The 15,997-nt window shown below is 45.1% G+C and overlaps 1 protein-coding gene across 5 annotated transcripts in view; it reads right to left on the reverse strand.

Annotated features, from left to right (window-relative positions):
* Positions 1-15,997, reverse strand: part of urp2 (urotensin II-related peptide) — a 35,236-nt gene that overhangs the window by 8,011 nt on the left and 11,228 nt on the right. The window contains exons 2-5 of one of the 5 annotated variants that reach the window (XM_068308957.1): positions 10,227-10,441; positions 7,421-7,474; positions 2,943-3,034; positions 2,570-2,819 (exon numbers count right to left, since the gene is read on the reverse strand). The exons of 1 other annotated variant lie outside the window; for it this stretch is intronic. The gene's annotated coding sequence lies outside the window, so the exon portion shown is untranslated. Of the gene's footprint in view, positions 1-2,569; positions 2,820-2,942; positions 3,035-7,420; positions 7,475-7,928; positions 7,974-10,226; positions 10,442-15,997 lie in introns of those variants that run through there. 3 more of the 5 variants (XM_068308959.1, XM_068308958.1, XM_068308960.1) reach the window with 3 other exon arrangements.

Here is a 15,997-nt window from a genome sequence, read left to right on the forward strand (position 1 = left end):
ACAAGGAGGCGCTGCTCCTCAGAGGAGCATCCAAAACCAGCACCGAGGCTCCGTTATCGTATTCATGGTTCCTACAGATGTATTTGTGCAGCCTGCAATAGCTTTTACATCACCGCGATGTGACAACGTAACACGGCTAACAATGGTGTCGACAGGAAAATCTTGCTTTGTTGAAACCGGGGGGAACGGGACCAAACGACCACCAGGTTCCCCGGAAGGAAAAAAATTAATCATCCATGTTCTGCTGAGCTTTTCTACCTGCTCCTCCGGCACAGATTTGACTTTAAAATGTAGATAAAATGAGAAAATCCACCTGAAGCAGATTAAGAAGGCCCAAAGAATTAATTTTTATTCTAATCTAGACAATATAGATCAAAAATACCCGTTTAAATACAATTAAATGAGCTGGATTTCAAAATAAGAGTTAAATCTGTCTAGAAATGACTGATTTGCTTTAGGATGCCCCCCCCCCCCCAACCAATCCTGGCTGACCCCTGCTGACCCCTCCCCGTCCATCCACATCTTGGATTCTCCTCTCATTCCTCCGTCACTCCATCCTGCACTCATGTCTTTTTTTTTTTTGTCATTCGCGGAGGAAAATTAAAAATGTAGATCTAATCGGAGGGGGGGTGTAATGTGATCAGGATGACAGGGGATCAATGGAAACTGCCTCACACACACACACACACACACACACACACACACACACACACACACACACACACACACACACACACACACACACATTTCATCTGACGGACATAAAGAAGAGATGGTCTGGATTCTTTATTTCTTTCCAACCGATTTTTTCTCATTTTGTCTTTTTCTTTCCTATAAGTCCAGATTCTCCTCTTTTTATTCTAATGATTGAACATGTTGCAGTGGAATCCTCTTGTAACGGCTGCAGGATGGCCCCGCCCGCTGCCGTATGACTTATATGCACTTATTTGAAAGAAGGTAGTAGTATTTATTTAAATGTCGTGTTATTATTGTGGATTTATGCTGCAGATAAATTAGAACAGCTCGAGGCTTTGGCCTTTAAACTTTGAACTGTAACCTAATGCAGAAAACACATTCCCGATTGGATCTAATCACCCTTCAATCATTAACTTTTATCACACACACACACACACACACACACACTTTGTCACATCTAATACAGTATGCATAAAAACATCACACACACCTATAGCAGCTGCATGCCAGGATAAATGAAGTATTGACCTGCAGGACTCGTGCACAGTCAGCGCTTTCTACGCTCATCTGCACAGACTGCCAATAAGAGATATGATTATGATATAGAGGAAGGGAATTTGTTTGTTTGAAAGTCACACAGACGTCCCATCAGCCCCGTCACCTCGCCGCCGCCATCGTGTGCGGATCACGGTCCGTTTGCATCGAATGAAACCAAATTAAATTCAAACTTTTATCAGCTTAGAATTAAATCTGTTTAATTGGGTGGTGTAAAAAAATAATTTCCTGGATGAAACGGAGCAGTACCACCACTGACCATTGGGGGCAGTGTAGCCAACTCATCAGCGCCCCCTTGTGGACGCGTCAGCACCGATTTAAAGGATTCATAACGGGAAGTGGAGGCTGTCCAGGTAGAATATTAATAAAGGAGGTAGTGGGATGCCCTTGACCTGGAGTGTGTGTGTGTGTGTGTGTGTGTGTGTGTGTGTGTGCGTGTGTGTGTGTGTGTGTGTGTGTGTGTGTGTGTGTTGGGGGTGGGGGTGGGGTGAATTTTTGCGGGTTGTATAAATTGTCCACTGACTGACCACTGTGGTCAGATGCAGTGGTCAGCTTAAGTGCCCTCATCCTCCACACCCTGAACACACACACACACACACACACACACACACACACACACACACACACACGCACGCACACGCACACGCACACGCATCTTCATTAACAAAGAAACATTTCTATTGATCTGGTCTACAGCTCAAGTTACGGCGAAGAAATATGTATGAACGCTAAATGGGTTACACACACACACACACACACACATACACACACACACACACACACACACACACACGCACACACACACGCACACACACACACACACAAACACACATTTCTACAGAAAAGGAAAACATGCAAACACACTCCTTCCTCTCTTTCACTTACACACACATCACACACACATGCAGAGTGGCTGGTCAGTGCTAAACAGGTTAGAGTTAGTGGATTAGTATTGACCAGATCCTCACGGCATAATCTGTGGCTGTGGCTCGCCACTGGTGTCAGAACCACTAAAATGTGTGTGTGTGTGTGTGTGTGTGCGTGTGTGTGTGTGTGTGTGTGTGCGTGCGTGTGTGTGTGTAACAGTTTTTATGAATGAATGAATTCATTCAAAACTGATTGTGTGATGATTTCACTTAATTTTTAAAAATTCCCATTATCCAAACTTTGATAAAAAAAGGTGAAATTTATGGATAAGTGTGTGTGTGTGTGTGTGTGTGTGTGTGTGTGTGTGTGTGTGTGTGTGTGTGTGTGTGTGTGTGTGTGTGTGTGTGTGTGTGTGTGTGTGTGTGTGTGTGTGTGTGTGTGTTGTCATTACTAAAAGTAGATCTCTGATATCAGATGATGTCATCACTGCAGGTAACTTCAGGCTCCGTGATGCATTCAGGGGTAAAGAAGAAGTCAGGAGATGTCAGATTCCTGTTCCAGTTGCATCCTCCCTCGCTTGCTGCTCCATTACGGCGCATTTCTAGAAACATTTCTCTGAAATAGACGCTATGGAAACCGAAACTTTTTCTTTGCGATTTAAAGTTTTTGAAGCCTGTTCTTGATGACAAGAACAATGTCATCTGCAAAAAAAAAAATTTGCTAACGTAAGCTAGCACGAACAAATAAAGGCATTTAGACTTGTTCAAAAGTGGATTCTTGCGCTAAATTCACAAATGCATGCAAGAAAAGTTTATAAAGCTCACTTTTTTTGCACAATTTTCCTGAGATGTCCATAATCCAGAAAGTGCAGTTGATTCCGCGGTCACACTCCTCCTTGATCGCATTATCTTAATGCCTGAAATATGAAACGTAACATGAGACGCGGGACGTCTCCATAAGACGGATCGGCATCAGTCAGCGCTGGCACCGCCTCCAAACCTCAAACCGTGACACATGTCAACCACAATCACACACACCATCCACCCCAGCACCTACACACACACACACACACACACACACTGACCGCCCCGTCAGGACGTCCATAGCAATCATACATCAGATCTACCTTCATTGGAGCAGAGCTAAAATCAAACCCATCCACCCCACCCCCCCCCTCGGCCCAACCGACCTCACCCCCGTGAGTACCGGCCAAATCCAATCACGGCTCGATACACGCCGTGATTGATTGGCTTCCAATCCAATTGAATTTCTTTCAGATGGAGATGGGAGGGGTGGTGGTGTGTGTGTGTGTTGGCGGCGGGGGGGGGGGGGGGTGCCTTGCTCAAAACCATTAGGCATTGGCATTGGCAGAAGGGTTCAGGGGGGATGAAAATGGGGGAGACAGAAGACAGAAAAGAGAGATGGCAGGAGAGGAGGAGTAATTGAGAGAGATGGAGGACGTGCGAGATAGAAGAAGACTGGAAGGGAGAGAGAGAGGGTTGTCGTGTGTTTGCCAGCTCCCATTTAAAACAAGTAATGTGTGTGTGTGTGTGTGTGTGTGTGTGTGTGTGTGTGTGTGTGTGTGTGTGTGTGTGTGTGTGGCAGGTTTCTCTTGTCTGCCAGCTCGTGTTTTAATTGCCTTGTTAGAAGTTGACTGTAACTGTAAGCTGCAAAAGTGCTCAGAGACACCAGAGAGGAGGAAGCAAACGTCTCGTATTTCCTGTCTGCTTCACACACACACACACACACACACACACACACACACCCACACACACACCCAACTCCACCTTAACCCCCCCACCATGAATGCAGTTAAACGGCCTTTTTAGCGCAAATCACATCTGATTACAGATTTTTGGGAACCCGTTAACCCTGGACGGATTCTGCTGAAATGTTCGGAAGGGATTCCACACCTGTGCATGCTAGCCTAGCCCGCTAATGCTGTGCATGTGTGTGTGTTTGCTAGAAAAAACACACACACACACACACACACACACACACACAAACACATGAAAAAGAGGGTTTTATGTTGATAATGAGGCAGATTTGACATGGCCCTCATCGGGATGTGGTGTTTATCCGCCTCCGTCCTCCCACAATTCCCTCTGACCACAACTCCCAGTGTCCTGACAAACCAGGAGAGAGAGGGGGAGACAGAGACGGAGGGAAAAAGGGAGTCAAACGGAGAGGTGAAGAAAGAGAGAGCAACCCACAGACCACATAATGGTTGCGGCATCAGTTAAACGGCTAACGCCAGACGAGGCTCGGCGGCGTAGCCTCGTCCCCGGCTAACTTCCTGTTTCTAATGTTTAAATGTTTCAGCATTTAAAGCTGAGAATTTATTATAAATAGCAATAAAAGACTCCATTGTGTTTTATCCTCCCCTCTTTCTCTGCAAAGATAAAAACTAGAGGCCGTGCAAACGGTCTTTACGACATTCTAGGATCGTAAATGTTTCTCCAGGTCGTCTTTGACCTCTGATCCAGAGATTTATTGCGATAAGTCTTGGATTTAAAAGCTTCCACTTAGAATGAGACTCATTGCGTGTTCTGGTTTCGCAGGTGTTCAGGGACTCTGAGCTGGGCAGAGATAAAGCCAAACCCTTACACCCTCCGTCTATCTGACTGGAGGTTCGTAAAGATTAGACGCTTCTCTTCAAAGTCCACCAGAGGGACTGAAGTCCACGCGTCCACCTGGTTAACAAGACTCGGTTCAGACTCCGGCTCTGACTCCTCTCCGACACCTCAGGCGGTCAACGCAGCAGCAGGTGAGTGTTCTCAGCTCAGGCAGATGACTGAAATATTTATATCTGTAGATGAATTTAAAAATATACAGTAAAAGGAAACAAAATTTATAAAGATGCATCAAGAAATTCAACTTTTTCTGAAGCAATAATCTAAAGCACATGTCAAACTAAAGGCCCCGGGGGCTAAATGTGGCCCTCAACATTATTTAATGTGGCCCACAACAGCATAAAAGGTCAGAGTGTCTAAAAATAAACAGGTTAAAAGTGTGCTTTGACCAAAACTACATTTCCCACAATGCAGTAGTTAAGCCCATTTTAACTTTGACAATAACATTGTGAAAAAAAGTGAATGTCCTAACTTGTGTTTGATGTTAATTTTCTTCATTCATTGATAGTTTGATCATTGATTGATGGAGTTCTGTGGGTTTAATAACCTGAAAACTAGAGAAACAAACAAACATGTTTTTGTCAAGTTACAAACTAATGTTTGTAACTTGAGTTATTTAACATTAAAGAGTAGTCACATTCATTTTACATTACACTGAGTTACATTTAGTTACATTTACTAGTTACATCAGCCGTTATGCTGATGTTGGCCCTCAGTGAAAATGACTTTGACACCCCTGTTCTATAGCTTCACCACAATTTGGATTTCCTACACTTTACCTTAAAGACTCCCACTTGACTTGAACGCACCGTCAAATCCCCCCTCACACCTCTCTGTTGATGTTTTCACACCGAACTGTGAGGTGAGCCAGAAGACGGTCGGTGGTGTTCCTAACGGAGTGAGATCTCTGAAGCACCTGACATGGATTTCGACTGGTCGTTAGCACCAACATTCCCCATTACAACTGAACCAGGGCCCGTCGGCAGAGGAGCTATTGATTTAACCTGTGATGTGTTTGAGTGTAAACAGATTAGCAGCCTCCCAGTCTGCTCCGTCCTGACCCGCTCACACTGATACAGTCATGTGTTTGGCTGCGCGGAGATGTTAGCAGGTGTTAATGCAGTCAACTTGATCTCAATCCAATAGCGGAGGACCTGCTAAAAGGCCTGATGCTAGCGCGTTTGCTGCAGCCGCGCTGCAATTAGCAGGCTTGTGTCTGAGCAACTCGATACACACCGAGTGAGGATGACGAGGCTGGAACGAGAGATTCTGTTTGAATCCACGCGTTTTTTATCAGCCAGATCGTGGAATTTAAAGTCAAATTTAAATTTGGTGTTGGTGATTTGTACTTTTCTTTCTTTATTCACTTTCTTCATCTCCACTTTTCTTTTTCTTAATTTTCTATCATTGGCTTCCCTTTTTTCTCCACTTTCATCTTGTTTTCCACTAAGAGATGACGAAGATGATGAAGTCTCTTCATCCTCTTCCTCCCCCTTCTTTCTCTGTCTTTACCTTTGCTCTCTCTCTATCTTCAGGTGTTATCTGTCCATTCTGAGCGGAGGGCAATTAGGCCGTCATTCTCATTAATAATACATCATTGGGCTTGTTAATAATTCACTTTAATTGCTGATTTAAGTTTCTCTTCTCTTGACACACACACACACACACACACACTAAGAGGTCACCCACTCTCAAAGGTGACGGACGGATTGAGTTTCCGATCTTTCCCTTTCCATCCCTTTGCTTCCTCCGTGTGAACATTCACAGAACGCACACGGCGACCCGCGGCTGTCGGATCAATACAGTTGATTGAGTGTCAATGAAAAGAGGGCAGAAACTAAAACTGAGCTTCACCATGTTTGTTCAACTGGGAAAAGGAACGTTTTAATCAGGCTAATGGATTGAAGAAGAGTGAATAACGCCAATAATCAGGATGATTAGTCATTATAATCAATAACTATTCATAGCACCAGATACACGCTGGTCACTTCCTGTGCCTGTGACCCTGTATCCCTTCTCCGTTTCTTTGCAGGTGGGAATGATCTCCGAGCTGTTGCCAGGCAACCGACGGACGGATGGACGGACGGATGATGTTGTGACGCGTCGCCGTCAGTAACAAGGATTCATCCTGTTGTGATGCTGCGAGCTGACAGGAAATCACTGTTACTGTGGGCGAGCGTCTCACACACACACACACACACACACACACACACACACACACACACACACACACACACCGGCCGCTGTCGGAGTGTTGCGTTCACTGACCGCCGTGAATAAAGGAACTCTGAATGTATTCCTGAAGCCATCACCTCAGAGGATGTTTTGAGACGAGGCTGTCGGCGTCCCAGCAGGAGGAACTTTTGTTTTTGTGGAGGTGTGACGTGTGAAACACTCTAATTACCTTCAATTACAGCGTTCAATTACACACACACACACACACACACACACACACACACACACACACACACACACACACACACACACACACACACACACACACACACACTCCCCTCCCACCCCTTAGCCCACGCTGGTTTGGTTTCACCCGGCTAGTTCACAGACAGGACCTGGTGTGTGTGTGTGTGTGTGTGTGTGTGTGTGTGTGTGTGTGTGTGTGTGTGTGTGTGTGTGTGTGTGTCTGTGTGTCTGTGTGTGTGTTTATTTACCTGACACACTTCTTCTTCTTCTGCACTAAGCCTTTCCATTTGACCCTGGGGAACCTGTGCGCCAACGCACAAACACACACTTGAAATTAAACAGAACTTGCGCCCACACACACACACACACACACACACACACACACACACACACACACACACACACACACACACACACACTCACACACTTGATGCTACGCAGACACAAACATACATTGTTAGGGAGCGAGTGGAGCCTCGCTCCCAGACCCCGTGAGGACGCCCGTTAGCTCTCGCTTAGACGTGTGGTCGTGACACGCCGGAGGAAAGGCAACCCAGCGGAACCGACGCCGGGTAAAAACAAACAAACATCAGCAGCCAGATGCCAAAACAGCAACAGGAGAGCAAGAGAGAGGGGGGGGGGGACTCACAGAAGCAGGGTGCATTCTGGGTTGTGGAACCTGGACGTCAGAAAGCGCCTTTAAAAAGCTCACACACACACACACACACACACTTGTCACCAGGTTCTAAAACTCACCAGGGATTGACCGATAAGCCGAGCGGAGCGTAGTGTATCACGGCCCCCCAGATACAATTGGGACGCGGCCCTGGAGATCTATGTGGACCCTCTCTGTCTCTTAAAGATTTCTGCTCGTGTTTCCGTCCAGATGAAACCGATCTGACGACGCGGCGTTCAGTTGGTTCAGCTCCCCGCGGAGCCCTTTCCCTTAAACAACCCCCCATAACAGGAACGGGACAGGTCGAGAAAAGGTACACCTGCTTCCCAAAAACACCCCCACCCCCAAAATCAATAAAACAGGAATATATATATATATATAATGCATCAAAAACATTTACATCCTTAAACATCCTCATCCTTTTGAGGAGCTGTTTAAAAATGGGTTTATTTTCCATTTTTACGCAGATAAACGTCACTTATATAAACCCAGATTTATCAGGATGAGTTAAAATGAACTTGATGGTTTATTCTCAGTGATTAAATTAGATTTATGTAAAAAAAAAAAAAAAGAAAAAATAGTGAATTAATGGAGCTTTAGGGGAAGTGCTCCGCCGCTGATTCACCGAGACGTAAAGGACGGGTAACAGGTTGAAATGGGAGCTTCGCAATCGGGACTTTTAGACGGATATTTTTCTGACACAGATGGAAGGGAATTAACTTTTCAGGAAACATCCGTCAGTAATTGAAGAAATGAAAAGTATAGAAATAAGATTTCCAGTATGTTTCTTGAATAAAAGCTTACTGTAAGTTCTAATTGTATAAAAGATCTTTGGAGACTGTGGGACTCTCTCTCTCTCTCTCTCTCTGTCTGTCGTTCTCGCCCTCTTTGTCCTTCACGTTTTCATCCCTCGTTCTTCCACACCAACACACACATCCTCCAGTCTTTGTGTGTGTGTGTGTGTGTGTGTGTGTGTGTGTGTGTGTGTGTGTGTGTGTGTGTGTGTGTGTGTGTGTGTGTGTGTGTGTGTAGCGTCTTGATCTCTTTACAGCGACATTAAAGCACACCAGCGTCTCCTCTCTCTCCTCAGACCGACGGGGAGTTTAAGTGTATTATTAAGGAGGGAGGGGTGTTTGTGTGTGTGTGTGTGTGTGTGTATGGGGGGGGGGTGTATTGTTTTTTTGGAAATGGAATCCCACAATCCATTAGTAATCTGACAGCTGACCGAACCTGAAATGCTCTGAATGTGTCAAACATCTGGATAAAATCATTAAAAACGCGATTGGCTCGATTGGTTTGTAGTTTCGCTTGAGATGTGTTACCATGGAAACGCAACATCAACAAAATATAAACGTTAATAAAATGACTACTAACTACATAAAAACTGGACCCTGGTCTCATGTTAGTGTAATCAGAACCGCTTCATTCATCATTATGTCTTCCTCAGGTGAAACCAGGTCATGTGATCAGCTCAGTCCAGGGTCGGGGGGGGGGGGCAATACTTCCTGGGTATCGAATCGCCATGGTGACCCGCTATAATTAGACCTATCAGAGGAAGCCATAGACTGATCAGATCCATAAACTGGACATGCTTGTCATGAGACAGCAACAGGACGCGATGACGAAGAGCTTTTATTTTGAAAGAATGTTCTAAAGAAAGGCGAATTCAAAGATGTACATGATTTTATCACATTTATTTATTTATTTATTTATCTATTTATTTGGAAAATGTGCCAACTTCATTTGCAAATCAAAACAAAACTTTCAATGTGAGGCGCGGTTGGTTTTCATTTCCAGTATTCACGCTAAGCTAAGCTAACCGACTAAATCCATTTGAAATATTTCAATTTTGAATCATGGAGAAAGGTTAAAGGTCGGCGGGAAGGTAAACATAATTACTATTGAGCGTAAGATAATTTAGAAAAATGTGAGAAACGCAAGAAGAAGAAAAAGAAAGAGAGGAAGAGAAAAGTCCACTGAAGCATCAGAGAAATAAGAACAGGAGGGAAACAAAAAGAAGATTCTCTCTCTCGGTCTCTCCTCCTGTCATCAGACACCAGAATGGGCTGCAGTAAACTGGACTTTAATTACAGCAGAGAAAACGACACCCGATCCACTGAGATCAGGTCACGTCACAGAGGAGGAGAGAGAGTGAAACACAAGGATGTGAAGATGATGTGGGAAACGTGACAGCAAGAAGGATGAGAGGAGGAGAGCAAATGAAAAGGGTGTGATTAAAGTGTTACACTCCCAAATTTGAAGATGAAATTGTCGATAGTAAGAGGTTGAATCTGGTTCTGGCTGTAGAGATGTACGTGGAACCAACTAGTTTGCTTAGTGCACATTGTGTACTAAGCGAACGTTGATCCATCACTGACCTGTCTCACGTGTGATTGATGCTCCAGCAGTGCAGCGGTTAGCATTAAACCCGGGCCTCTCGGGTTCGGGTGGTGTCGATATCGGCATCGCGGGAGTCGACCGCCGAGCTCCTTTGACTCCTCGATCTCCAGACATACAGGAAGGTTTTCCGGGGACCGTTACAACCCTGACGTTTGTATTCCGTGTCGAACACCAAATTTCCTCCATAACATTCCTGGAAAATCCATACAAGCATGAAGACAGACAGAAACCGTTTGGATGACATGAAACTAGATGCGATTCCCAGAGTGGGACTGATTTTGTCGACCTACCGACCTTTACACTTGCTGTAACATCCCCATTCCCTTGTGCGGGCACCCCAGGGCTCTATTTTAGGACCACTGCTTTTATACGAGATTGTCATTTATGAGCTGCGGATTTAAAATATAATGTAATAAAACTCACTTTTTCTCTGGTTTAATATTTTCTTCCTCTCTTTCCATCTGTGGGAAGCGATGAAGATGGGTTTTAAACGCTGTATTTTGAGGTGTGGTGAACACGGACAGCCCGACCTAACCCAACCACAGCGGTTTCCATACATTATAATACACACATCACAATCATAATGAAGCATTACAGAGACATGATCACCTCCTCTCTCCCTCGCTATCATCTATCTCTATCTCCCTCGCCCTCCTTCATTCTCCCTCTGTTTGTGTCCTTTGCCCACTGCGGTGGTCTCTGGTTTCCTTAATGGTTCCCATGATGCACTGTGGCTTTGTGGGAGAGGTGAGGCGCAAGGGAATGTGTGTGTGTGTGTGTGTGTGTGTGTGTGTGTGTGTGTGTGTGTGTGTGTGTGTGTGTGTGTGTGTGTGTGTGTGTGTGTGTGTGTGTGTGTGGTCGGCGGGAGGTGATGCGGTCATTTCGACACATGAGAGGTTTTCCATCAGCAGCTCGGGCTTGTGTGAACCACACACACACACAAACACACACACAAACACACACACACACACACACAAACACACACACACACACACACACACACACACACACACTAAAAATGTCACACTTATTGAGGCCTTCATCAGGATCCGTGCACACAGGTGAAAGCATGAAGATTCCATAGGATCTCATTATTGAGCTGATTTACGTTTCAAAATCTAAATATTTTGACATAATACATGCTAATTAGAGGAGCTGTGTGTCTGATGTTGCTATGGAGATGCAGCAATAATGGACATGCAGCAATAAAGCGTTAAAAAGTGTCTCTCCGGTCAATCGCACAACTACATCACTGACCTTGATCTACTCTTCTTGACCTACCTACAGCATCTACCTATCTGTCAAGCATGACTGACCAACTCTACTTTTCTGTCACCTTGTGCAACTTCATTTGTTCACCCCTCTCATACTTTGATCTACAGTCCTTTATTATATTATGCAGTCTGCGCTCTTGATCTGCGGCCTTTTCCTGGACGAATCGCTAACAAACAACGTTCTCACTTATTTCCAGAGGGACAATCGCAATAATAGTTTAGCAAAAGTGTCATTTAGGTTTTATTAGGGATGAATCTCATGTGAGATTAAATCTCAGGATTGCTTGATTTTAATTTATGGAGTTAGTTACACTAATTGTAACTGATATCGTCAAGTTTTGACGTATGTAGCTAACTGAAAGTTGATGAGATCAGAGACAAATACAACAAAGCCAAACTTCTTCCATCAATCATCTTCGGAGTGATCTTCAAAACTTGTTTTCCTTTGATATTTGTACATATATGACCATGTCATCAAAGCGCTATCCTGATGACTACTGCTGTCTGGGCCAGTGGGAAAACGAAGCTCATTCAAATGGACACAACATGTGCTTGTAGAAACACAGGTAAGTAGTTTCTCCTCCACGTGCAGCAGGTTAGGGTGATTAAGGATAGGGATGGAAGTCTATTGACAGGTGCCAGTAGTGTGATGGGAAGATGGAAAGAGTACTTCGAAGAGTTGATGAACTTGGAAAATGAGAGAGAACAAAGACTAAAAGAGGTGACTGTTGTGGACCAGGATGTAGCAAAGATTAGTCAGGATGAAGTGAGGATGGCACTGAAGAGGATGAAGAGTGGAAAGGCAGTAGGTCCTGATGATATACCTGTGGAGGTTTGGAAGTGTCTAGGAGAGGTGGCAGTGGAGTTTCTGACTGGGTTGTTCAACAGGATCTTAGATAGTGAGAAGATGCCTGAGGAATGGAGGAGTAGTGTGCTGGTGCCCATTTTTAAGAACAAGGGAGACGTGCAGAGTTGTGGTAACTACAGAGGAATAAAGCTGATGAGCCATACAATGAAGTTATGGGAGAGAGTAGTGGAAGCTAGACTAAGGGCAGAAGTGAACACTTGTGAGCAGCAGTATGGTTTAATGCCTAAAAAGAGTACTACAGATGCAGTATTTGCTTTGAGGATGTTGATAGAGAAGTACAGAGAAGGCCAGAGGGAGCTGCATTGTGTTTTTGTAGATCTGGAGAAAGATTATGACAGGGTGCCCAGAGAGGAACTGTGGTATTGTATGAGGAAGTCTGGAGTGACAGAGAAGTATGTTAGAGCAGTGTAGGACATGTATGAGGACTGTAAGACAGTGGTGAGGTGTGCTGTAGGTGTGACAGAGGAGTTCAAGGTGGAGGTGGGACTGCATCAGGGATCAGCTCTGAGCCCCTTCTTGTTCGCTATGGTGATGGACAGGCTGACAGACGAGGTTAGACAGGAATCTCTATGGACTATGATGTTTGCAGATGACATTGTGATCTGTAGTGAGAGCAGGGAACAGGTGGAGGAGAAGCTAGAGAGGTGGACGTTTGGAAGAGTGGAAGAGTGAGGTTAGAGGGAGAAGAGATCAAGGAGGTGGAGGATTTTAAGTACCTAGGGTCAACAGTCCAGAGCAATGGAGAGTGTGGAAAAGAGGTGAAGAAGCGTGTCCAGGCAGGATGGAACGGGTGGAGGAAAGTGTCAGGTGTGATGTGTGATAGAAGAGTTTCAGCTAAAATGAAAGGAAAGATGTACAAAACTGTGGTGAGACCAGCGATGTTGTTTGGTCTAGAGACAGTGTCACTGAGGAAAAGACAGGAGACAGAGCTGGAGGTAGCAGAGATGAAGATTCTGAGGTTCTCTCTGGGAGTGACCAGGATGGATATGATCAGGAATGAGTACATCAGAGGAACAGCACATGTTAGAGGTTTTGGAGATAAAGTCAGAGAGGCCAGACTGAGATGGTTTGGACATGTCCAGAGGAAAGAGAGTGGATATATTGGTAGAAGGATGCTGAGTTTTGAACTGCCAGGCAGGAGGCCTAGAGGAAGACCAAAGAGGAGGTTTATGGATGTAGTGGAAGAAGTCATGAAGGTAGTTGGTGTGAGAGAAGAGGATGCAGAGGACAGGGTTAGATGGAGGCAATTGATTTGCTGTGGCGACCCCTGAAGGGAAAAGCCGAAAGGAAAAGAAGAAGAGGAGTTCTCCCTCAGTTCTCACTTGCCTAACCAGCTCTTGGTGTTCATGAGGATTATTTTTACACCACTATTTAATAATGTAATGCTGGGCATGACGTTCAATTTCCCAAGACACACCATTGGATGGCAACCATGGGTTGTCTGTGGTGCCCCATCGACCCTTCGGGGTTATGGGCTTCGCTAGGCTCGGTTTTTTCTATGATCAAGTTGATTCAAGTAAACTCTCCTTTCAGTTGAACCATCAAACAACGCCTCAGCCACCAACTCTTCTTCTGATGGTCCATCCAGTGGCGCCTCAACCGCCCACTTTTCTACTGATGGTTCATCCAGTGGTGCCTCAACCGCCCACTCTTCTTCTGATGGTCCATTCAGTGGCGCCTTAGCCACTAAGTGTTCTTCTAGACCTCCGGACCCGAGAGCCTTGCCCAACAGCCAAAGGCCCGGAGCCAAGGGTCCTATCCTGAAGGTAGAATCTCCTCATATCAAATGCACCATCAGCTGTTTGTTTTGCTAATAAGGAAATCTGATAAAACCAGATTATTTGTGACACATCCCAGATGCAACAGCTTTAGCACGCCTTTCCAATGTTTTGCTCATTCCCGCAGGTAGAATGCCGGCTGAACATTGCCGTGCACTATCATCCCTTCATCGCCGGTGCCTTCTATAAGGTGGTGAATAGAATAATGGAGGACACTGGCGCACACATCAATGTCCCCCCGAGAGCTCTGAATATTTCAGAAATAGTCATCATGGGGGAACAACCGAGGGTGATGCGTGCCGCGGATCAAGTCCTGGAGATCTACGAGGACAAGGTGCGGTAAAATCTTCATATTAACCAGTGTGGATACAGATCATGGTGGACTGTTTCAAACAAATTTAATTGTACTGATTGTATTTGTGTTGCAGAAGAAAAATACCATCACTATCGCAGTGGTGGTGAAGAAATCTTCCCACGAGGCCGTGGTCGGCCCCAGCGGGGTGAACCTTGAGCAGATCTTGGACCAAACCGGTGTCTCGGTGGAGGTTCCAGCTCCTTACAGCAGCTCGGAGGTTGTGATTCTCCGAGGGGAGCCAACTTGTCTGGTTCTGGCCCTCACAGAGGTTTATATTAAGGTGTGGTACATTTATATAACAAAGTTTGACCGTGTGACGTGGGAAATTGTCACAAAACCTCTTGACGAGTAACTTAAAGAACGTGTTTCCCTTTGCAGGCAACCAGTGGTACTGGCTCGGCCAACTGACTGTCCTTCCGTTTCTTCTAGACAACCATAATCATGTGTCCAGGTGCTTTTGTGCTTCGCGGGTCAGGGGTCAACTGGAGAAGAGGACAGGATCCACTGCTTTTGCAGCTGACACTGGGACAGAAGGAGAAATCAAATGCTGAGTGGGAAGAAATTGACAAGGCAATTCAAGAGGAAGTGAGTGGCAGAATTGCAATAACTCAATAACAAAGACCCTGAAGCAGAAAAATGAAAAAAACCAATAAAAAAACAAAAATATTGTGGACTGGAAATTGACTTTTGATTGATTGATAGATTGATTCATTTTCAATGAATGATAGATTGATTAATATATTGTTAGGACCCCTTTGCCCAGCTCCTACAATAAAGATGCCGCATAACAAAGAAACCAAAATGGCGAAAAGTACGCGTGTGCATGTTTGTCAAGATGAGTGTTAGCTATGGTATACCTCGTCCAGAGGGCCAGTCAAAATGAACCAAAGCAGGGGAGCCACCATGACCCAGCCCACATGGGTATGGAAGAACCTGGTTCTACGCTAACAGAAACCACCTAAACCCTAAACAACAGAAATTAAGATAATTAAGCTGGTTATTGAATGTTATGTAATGTTCACAAACTTATCGTGGTAAGGGGGTTTGAGTCGGGGACTTTAAACTCCTAGTAGGTTCTCCCATGGTAAACAGGTCCTCGGTGATGGGACAGACGAAGAGTAGTTCAAAACTCACCACCTGCCAATGGGAACCGTAGGGGACGGGTGGGGACTGGTTGACTGTCGAGAACGTGGGGATTCATGACCCAATCTAGGTACAGACAGACTGGCTTTTGGGACATGGAATGCCACCTACCTAAGGGTAAAGGAACTTTGGTTCCTTTACCTCTAGGTAAACATATGACATGATATACATAACATATATTATATGTCATGTTGAGGTGGGAGGTTGAGGTGTACGGACTAGAAGTAGTCGGTACACAATAGTCTGCACAGCAAGGTGGTTCTGGGTTCGTCCTGCTCTGTGTGGAGTTTGCATGTTCTCCCTGTCTCTTAGTGGGTTCTGTCTGAGTTCT

Source organism: Antennarius striatus, chromosome 24 (assembly GCF_040054535.1).
Source record: "Antennarius striatus isolate MH-2024 chromosome 24, ASM4005453v1, whole genome shotgun sequence".
NCBI lineage: Eukaryota > Metazoa > Chordata > Actinopteri > Lophiiformes > Antennariidae > Antennarius > Antennarius striatus.